Raw genomic sequence first — 8,708 nt, forward strand, 5'->3', positions numbered from 1 at the left:
CTGTTTGTTATAAACTAAAGCATAGATAAAAAAGAAAGAATCTGAGGTCCATTAATCAATATTCACCTTTACTTACTGACTGACTTAATTACTTTGAAGTCTACTACAGTAGTTTTCAAGCTTTGATCCTTTGAATATTTGGGACATCAACTCCCAGAATCCCTTACCATTGGCCATGCTAGCTAGGGTTTTTTTGGGGGGGATATGGTATCTATGACAATTTCTTAATTTGGGGCAATTCACATCCAGATGTTACATCAGTTGTGCTATACCAGGGTACCTAAGTAAGAAGATTTTGGCCAGTGACAAATAGCCATTTTCCAGCATTTTAGGCAGCTCTACCAAGGGAAACCAAGGACTCAACATGCTGCTTTTCACATTCAATACCTACACATTACCATTCAGTTACAGCCCTTCAAACATTTACCTTGAATTTTAGTTATATACAGCTTCGTAACTTGGTAGTTACAAATGTCCTGGCACAAATCAGCACTACCGCAGCAAAACTAGTCTGCCATGCCTGATCTGCTTGCCATGAAAAAAAGATTTAGCCCTTGGTCTCCCAAGTCCTACAGGGCTAGACTGAGGATAAGGAGACATGGGTTCAAATCCCCACTGAGCGATGAAGCTCACTGGATGACTTTGGTCCAGTCACATTCACAACACTGATGTGGGGAGGAGACAGGCCATGTGCTTGAGCTCACTAGAAAACAGATGGGATAGAAATATAACAAGCAAATCATAAACAGCCCTAGTCTAATATTTTAATTCAATATCCCCTTTTATATTGCCTTCCAGATGTTCTGAACTATGATTCGCACCATCCCTTAACAGGGACTGATGGAAACAGCCATCCAGGACATGAGGAGAACACCAGGTTTGGGGGTTGGCTGATTTGACCACTCCATGACTCTCACTAACATTCACACCAATTGTTTTGCTAGCTGAATCTCAAAATACAAGAAATAAGCATATGGAATCTCAATCTCATCCCCAAGTAAGGAAGAGGTGTAAAATATGAGATCCACTTCTAAATTTTATTTCCAGAAAGTCTGTAGCTGATTAAAATAAGGACTAATGGGCTTCACCCAACATCAGCCCTCCTTAATGTGCTGCCTCCCTTGCATTTTGTTTCCCTTCTTTTCTCTGCTATTTCTAAGGCCTCGTTGGACAGCCACTTTGCTTTTTTGCATTTCCTTTTCTTTGGGATGGTTTTTGTTGCTGCCTCCTATACAATGTTCCGAGCCTCTATTCAAAGTTCTTCAGGCACTCTGTCCACCAAATCGAGTTCCTTAAATCTGTTCTTCACTTCCACTGGGTATTCATAAGGGATTTGATTTAGATTATACCTGAGTAGCCCAGTGGTTTTTTCCTACTCTCTTCAGTTTAAGCCTGAATTTTGCTACGAGAAGCTGATGATCAGAGCCACAATCAGCTCCAGGTCTTGTTTTTGCTGACTGTATAGAGCTTCTCCATTTTTGGCTGCAGATAATATAATCAATCTGATTTAGATATTGCCCATCTGGTGATTTCCATGTATAGAGTCACCTCTTGTGTTGTTGGAAAAGAGTGTTTGTGATGACCAGCTTGTTCTCTTGACAAAACTCTATTAGCCTTTGCCCTGCTTTGTTTAGAACACTGGTTCTTAACCTTGGGTTACTCAGGAGTTTTGGACTGCAACTCTCAGAAGCCTTCACCACCAGCTGTGCTGACTGGGGTTTCTGGGAGTTGCAGTTCAAAAGCATCCGAGTAACAAAGGTTAAGAACCACTGGTTTAGAACTCCAAGGCAAAACTTCCCTGTTGTTCCTTTTATCTCTTAACTCCTTACTTTAGCATTCCAATCCCCTAGAATGAGAAGAACATCTTTATTTGGTGTCAGTTCTAGAAGGTGTTGTAAACACCTTCTAGAGTACTAGATAGGGACAACAACTAGGTACTAGATAAGTACCTAGATAAGGTACTAGATAGGGTCAACAACTTTCAGCAGTTCTAATTCAGTCTACATTAGACTCTCCCAAATGTGCATTTTATATTTTGGATATAGAGAAGGAAAAAGCTAACTGGAAAAGACAATAATTATAGCAAAGGTGGAAGGCAGAAGGGAGAGGAGAGCCAAACATGAGATGAGTTGATGAAAGAAGTGACAGCATATAGTTGCAAGACCTGACCCTTGTGGAGCCTATTAATTCATACCATTGTCCTAAGTCAGAAATGACTTGACAGCACTGAAGTGACAGTCCAACAAGCACTCGCATTTACAAAAAAAGAGAAAAAAGTAAGAAATCCCCAAATCCTCTATATGTTCAAAATCACATCCCGCTGTGCTGTGTGGGGCTTCACCTGTTGGTTAAACAAAGGTGGCATGGAATTGACATGTACATGGAAGCAATGGAGCAATGTGAAGGAACATTTGGGGGTCAGGCCACCATGGCCGTCTTAATTCCACACCAAGCCTGCCTTGTTTTTTGTTGTATGCTATATATTGCACCTTCATATGATGCCTTTAAAAGGATTTTTGGATGGGAGGAACTTTTTCTTAACTTGGGTTGCTCTCAACTCAGTAGCAGTCAATTGTTTCCCTCTCTACCTCAGACTCTTTTCCCCGTCTTTTCCCAATTAGTTAGATTACAGCAGGGTTTAGTTAGCATTCTGTCAGCATGTTAGAGTTATGGAGTCAAAAGTGAACTGTTAAGAGTTCTGTCGGTAAATTAGTTAGTTCAACATGAAAGCTAATCAACCAATTAAGCTCAGTAATAAAACACATTCACATTTCCACAAAACATGTTTATTTTTGTTTTACTTTATTGTAAGTAAAACTGAAACAGTTTATTCTTTCTAATTTACCACAGTGCTCTAAGTGAATGAATTGAAACAAATACTGTAAACTGAAGTAAGCTAAACAGTTGAGGCAAACTAGTTGTTCCTTGTCTGACTTTTGCGCAGCAAAAGGATTTCACAGCCCAACAGGTAGAAATCTAACTGGTGCAGCTTGAAACTTTCCCTATCATGTCTCTGCCCTGACGGATGGCAAATGCTTCCTGTCAAACCCTGGCTTCACGGTTTTTAAAGACTATTTATTTATTTTATATCATTTCTATGTTGCCTTTTCTGCCATAATGGCACTCCAGGCCGCTCACAAGAATTAAAATTAAAAACCGCGACACATTACTCAATTGGAAAGCAATTCAGAAAACACTAGCTGGCTGGGGAGCCAGAGGTTGAGAGTTCAATTCCTCCCTGCGCCTCCCTGACAGGAGCGGGGCTCGATGATCCTCAGGATCCCTTGCACCTCTGCGGTTCGAAGAGGATAGTGAGGATGATTGTAAAAAGCCAGGACGAGCCGTTCCAAGCACAGAAGCTGCGCTTGAAAGAGCCTGGAAAGGGGGGGGGGGGGTCAAGCTTCCTCTGAAGCGTCCCGAAGAGGAGACGGGAGCCCAGGAAGGGGGACGAAAGGAAAACACGAGAAGTTCTGAGGGAGGGGTCGACACGTGTCAGCCGAAGCTCCCATACTCACACGCTCTGGAGCTTCGCAGCCTGGAAGAAGGGGGAGAAAGCGCCGGCAATTTCCCACTTTGCTCCGGCGGGGGCGTAGGTGCTGGAAACCGGGTGTGAGGGTGATAAAAACAACAGCAACAATGCTGTTTTTCCGGAAGATGTTTCCTTCTCTCCCACTTTAAGGTGGTTCATCCCCCCCCCCCCCTTGAGCGGGAAGAAAAACGACGCGGAAAGAGCGGTCTCGCCTGCCCTAACAGTTTCCAGGAAGCAAAGCAAAAAAGGGTCGCCCTTTTTTTCCCCTTTCGGCATAAAAGCACAATGTCCCACAAGGGCTTCTTCTTCTTCTTTTTCTTGAAAAAACAAAAAAGGGGGAAGTCGTGAGAATGTGCGTGGCGTGTGTTTTCGCCCGTTGGCGTCACCTCCCTGAGTGCCCTTCCCAGTTTCCGAGTACACTAAATGAGTTCGAGTTCTGAGGAAACCGAGGAAAGAAAATAGTTGACTAGGATCTTTTGCTTTTGGTTTTGTGTACCCCTCAGGCGCTAGCTTCTCCTTCTTGAGAAGAAATCTCAATAAAGGGTTTTTGGGTGAGGATCGAGACGGTTTCCTTGGGAGGAAACTAACCTTTCTTGGCTCACATCGCCTCGGAAATTGACCAATGCGTCCCCGGCTCTGTTTGTTAAGGAGGTCACCGGTTCAAGACTAGCAGACTAGTTCTAATTATTAATTTTGCCTACTTCAAGTGTATTCTCACATATGGGTTATTTAATGAGCTGAATAGTAAATCTGCCCAACCCACTTGGGAGGATCACAGCCAATTATTTATTTTATTTTTAAGACCCCCAAGGAATGGAATGGTTGGAGAAGTTCAAGGCAGCAGGAAAAAAAGACGACCAAATATGGGATGTATTGACTCCCTCAATGAAGCCGTGGCCTTGAGTGTGCAAGATCTGAGAAGGGATGTTAATGACAGGACATTTTGGAGGTCACTCATTCATGGGGTCACCATAGGTTGGAGGCAACTTGATGGCAGATAACAGCAACAAAGAAGTGGTAGTAGATCAAAATAAAAAGTATAGAATGGTTATTTTATTTATTTATGGGGCATTGGAGACTAAGGGCTAATAGCATCCTGCCTTTGAACACAGTCATAGTGGATTACATCTGAAACACTGTCTAGCTCTGGTCCTCACACTTTAGAGCAGTGGTCCCCAACCTTGCGCCTCCAGATGTTCTTGGACTGCAACTCCCAGAAGCCTTCACCACCACCTCTGCTGGCCAGGATTTCTGGGAGTTGAAGTCCCGGAACATCTGGAGGCCCAGGGTTGGAGACCACTGCTTTAGAGGACAATAAAAATGGTCAGCAGACTAAAAGAACTCCGCTTTGAGGGAAGGCTGCAATATCTGGACTTCATCGTTTAGGGGGTGAAAGGAAAATATTGGGAGGATATATACAATTTTGATTTTACTTTCTTGGGCTCCGTGATCACTGCAGATGGTGACAGCAGCCACATAATTAAAAGACGCCTGCTTCTTGGGAGGAAAGCGATGACAGACCTCAACAGCATCTTTAAAAGCAGAGACATCACCTTGCCGACAAAGGTCCGCATAGTCAAAGCTATGGTTTTTCCAGTAGTGATATATGGAAGTGAGAGCTGGACCATAAAGAAAGCTGATCGCAGAACAATTGATGCTTTTGAATTTTGGTGCTGGAGGAGACTCTTGAGAGTCTCCAGACTCCAAGGAAAACAAACCTATACACTTTGAAGGAAATCAACCCTGGGTACTCACTGGAAGGACAGATCCTGAAGCTGAGGTTCCAATACTTTGGCATGAGAAGAGAAGACTCCCTGGAAAAGACCCTGATATTGTGAAAGTGTGAGGGCAAGAGGAGAAGGGGATGACAGGGGATGAGATGGTTGGACAGTGTGATTGAAGCTACCAACATGAATTTAACCAAACTCTGGGAGGCAGTGGAAGACAGGAGGGCCTGGTGTGCTCTGGTCCATGGGGTCACAAAGAGTTGGACACGACTTTAAACAACAATTTATGCATGTTGCAGAAGAAACAGAAATGGTAGAATACTAGAACAAAACTTGAACCATGAATGTTTAAACCAGTGGTTGGGTCTCCAGGTGTTCATGGACCAAAACTCCCAGAAGACCACCACTAACTGTGCCAGCCAAGATTTCTGGGTGTTGTAGTCCAAGAACATTTGGAGACTCAAGGTTGGTAAGTGCTGGTTTAAATATATTGAGAAAAATTAGCTCCAGAGCATATGCAGAGCACGAACAAAAGCTACCAAAAAAAAACACAGTATGTTCAAGGTTGATTGAGTTCAAATGTTGCTCAATCAAAATTGACTGAATTCCAATGTTGTAAGCTTTTGCAATGTGTGTGTCTTTGTGTGCTCAACCTGCCCTGTCTTTTCAGTTCAACATCCAATCCAACTTTGGAAGAGGCAAAGCAGCAGTTTTACATGAATGGAAAGTGTGTCTTCCAAGGAAGGTGGAAGACGTGAGCAACAATTTCCAGGAAATTTGCATATTGTTCTTTTAAGGAAGCAAACAGTGTTTCAACAGAATTCCCTAGAAACTCTTTGAATCACACATTGCAGCCAATCAGTGCAATCCATGCAATGTCTGAAATTCACAAATGCTTTTTCAGATGCATTTTTATCATGCTGTAAGTATGCTTTCCGATTATGCAAAATGCAGAGCTTGTTTCATGAGCAAAAGGCAATCATCCCCTGCACCCTTTTTTGGCCACCACAGGAAAGTCTATCCTAAAAGGTGAGTGCTCAAATCTCCTAAGTGCATTTTTAACACTGAGAAATTCCCAGTGGTAGCAAGAGAAATGTGGGGCTGCAGTGCAGGAGGTACAAACTGCAGTTGAAGGAGTGGAAAAGGCTTCGAACCACATGTTAGATTTTTGAAAGTGAAACAACAGTATATTTTCTTTATAAAAAAGAACACTTCACATCATAAACATACTTTTTCTGTAATATCGTATATCAGTTTCAATGGCTCAGGGATGAGTCTACATCTCAGTTCTATCCCCCACAAATACAAATTAAATCCATGGGGAACTGCGCCCATGCTTGCTCACTTTACAGATGCACTAATTGATGCTAATATAGCAAAGCCTTGTTTGTGAGAAATGCCTTTCCTTCAAATAAGCACAAAGGTCCAGTAATTCAGTGGAGAGGAAGCTGTAATTCTCAGAAGCACCACTGTCACTTTGTCAGTTGGGTGGTCCTGTGTCCAAGCTTGGGTCTTGGCAGTCTTTTACCATCTACACTATACCAGCAGTTTTCAGTCCTGGGTTCCCAAATGTTCTTGGACTAAAACTCCCAGAAGCCTTCATTACTCGCTGTGCTGGCCAGGATTTCTGGGAGTTGTAGTCCAAGAACATCTGGGGACCCAGGACTGGGGACTATTAATGCATACCATCTCCTACTAATGGTCATCCCTCTCTCAAATCTATTTATTTACTCATTCATTCATTCATTCATTCAACTTGTATGCTGCCCACACTCTGCAAGAGTCTCCGGGCGACTTCCAACATCAATTAAAATAGTTCAGTTAAAAAGCAGACACAATAAAAACCAATACAGTTACATCTACTCTACAAAAGCAATTTTTAAAAAATTTATTATTATTATTATTATTATTATTATTATTATTATTATTATTATTATTATTATTATTATTATCATCATCATCATCATCATCATCATCATCATCATCATCATCATCATCATTATTATCATTATCATTATCATTATTATTTACAAAAACAATCTAGATCCATGACTCTATCAATTAAAATTAAAACGTTCAATTAAAAAACTTCCAGACCAGGAAGGTTTTAACCCGGCGCCAAAATGTCATCGGCGCCAGTCGGATGTTGTTTGGGAGGGCATTCCAAAGACTGGGGGCAGCTGCCGAAAAGGCCATCCGCCTACAGGCCATCCCTCTCACCTCATTGAGGAACAGGTCTTTCGGGAGGGCCTTCTGGCTAGATTTCAGTTGCCAGGTAGGTTTGTATATAATGCTGTTTACGGCTTTATATGTCAAAACAAGCACTTTGAATTGGGCCTGGCCAGTGTAACCTGGACAGAATTGGCTGAATATGTTCTCTCAAAGCTCCTCCACTCACCAGTCATGCAACTCAATTCTGAATCAGTTATAGTCACTGGATCATCTTCAAAGGCAGCCCCACATAAAGCACATTGCACTAGTCTAAAAGGGTTGTTACCAGTGCATGTGTGACTGTCCCGAGGCTCTATTCGTCAGGGTAGGGCCACAGCTGGAACAGTTTCTGCAGTTGTAGGAAGGCACTCCTGGCCACTGAGTCCACCTGGGCCACCAAAGGTCCAGGAGAACCCCCTAACTGTGGACCTGGTCCCTCAGGGGGAGTGCAACCCCATTCAGGGCAGGGAAATGGCTCTTTAACCTGTCCAACAAACCACCCACTAACAACACTTCCGTCTTGTCTGGATTAAGCTTCAGTTTATTAACCTTCATCCAGTCCATTATCAGGTCCAGTTTAGAGACTGCCTCACCTGGATTGTTGGAAAAAGAGAGGTAGAACTGAGTGTCGTCATCATATTGCTGACACCTCAGCCCAAACCTCCTGATGACCTCTCCCAACAGTTTCATGTAGATGTTGAACAGCATGGGGGACAATATTGAGCCCTGAGGAACCTCATAGCATAACTGCCATGGGGCTGAGCCATTGTTCCCCCACAACCATCTTCTGGACACAGTCAGCCAGAAAGGAGCAGAACCACCATAAAACGGTGCCGCCATCTCCCAACCCAACTAATCTATCCAGAAGGACACCATGGTCGATGGTGTAGAAAGCCGCTGAAAGGTCCAGAAGTATCAACAGGGTCACGCTCCCTCTGTCTCTCTCTCTGCAAAGATCATCATACAAGGTGACCAAGGCAGTCTCCATGCCGAAACCTGGCCTGAAATACGATTGAAATGGATCTAGAAAATCTGTTTCATCCAGCAGCGCCTGGAGTTGCCCAGCCACCACCCGCTCCAACACTTTGCCCAAATAAGGGAGATTCGCCATCAGCCAATAGTTAGCCACTGGCTCTGGGTCCAGATTAGGCTTTTTAAGGAGTGGTCGAATCACCGCCTCTTTTAAGGTGGTAGGGACCACTCCCTCTCTCAAGGAGCCATTGACAGCTTCCTGGACCCAT

Source organism: Pogona vitticeps, chromosome 2, assembly GCF_051106095.1.
Source record: "Pogona vitticeps strain Pit_001003342236 chromosome 2, PviZW2.1, whole genome shotgun sequence".
NCBI classification, from domain to species: Eukaryota; Metazoa; Chordata; class Lepidosauria; order Squamata; family Agamidae; genus Pogona; species Pogona vitticeps.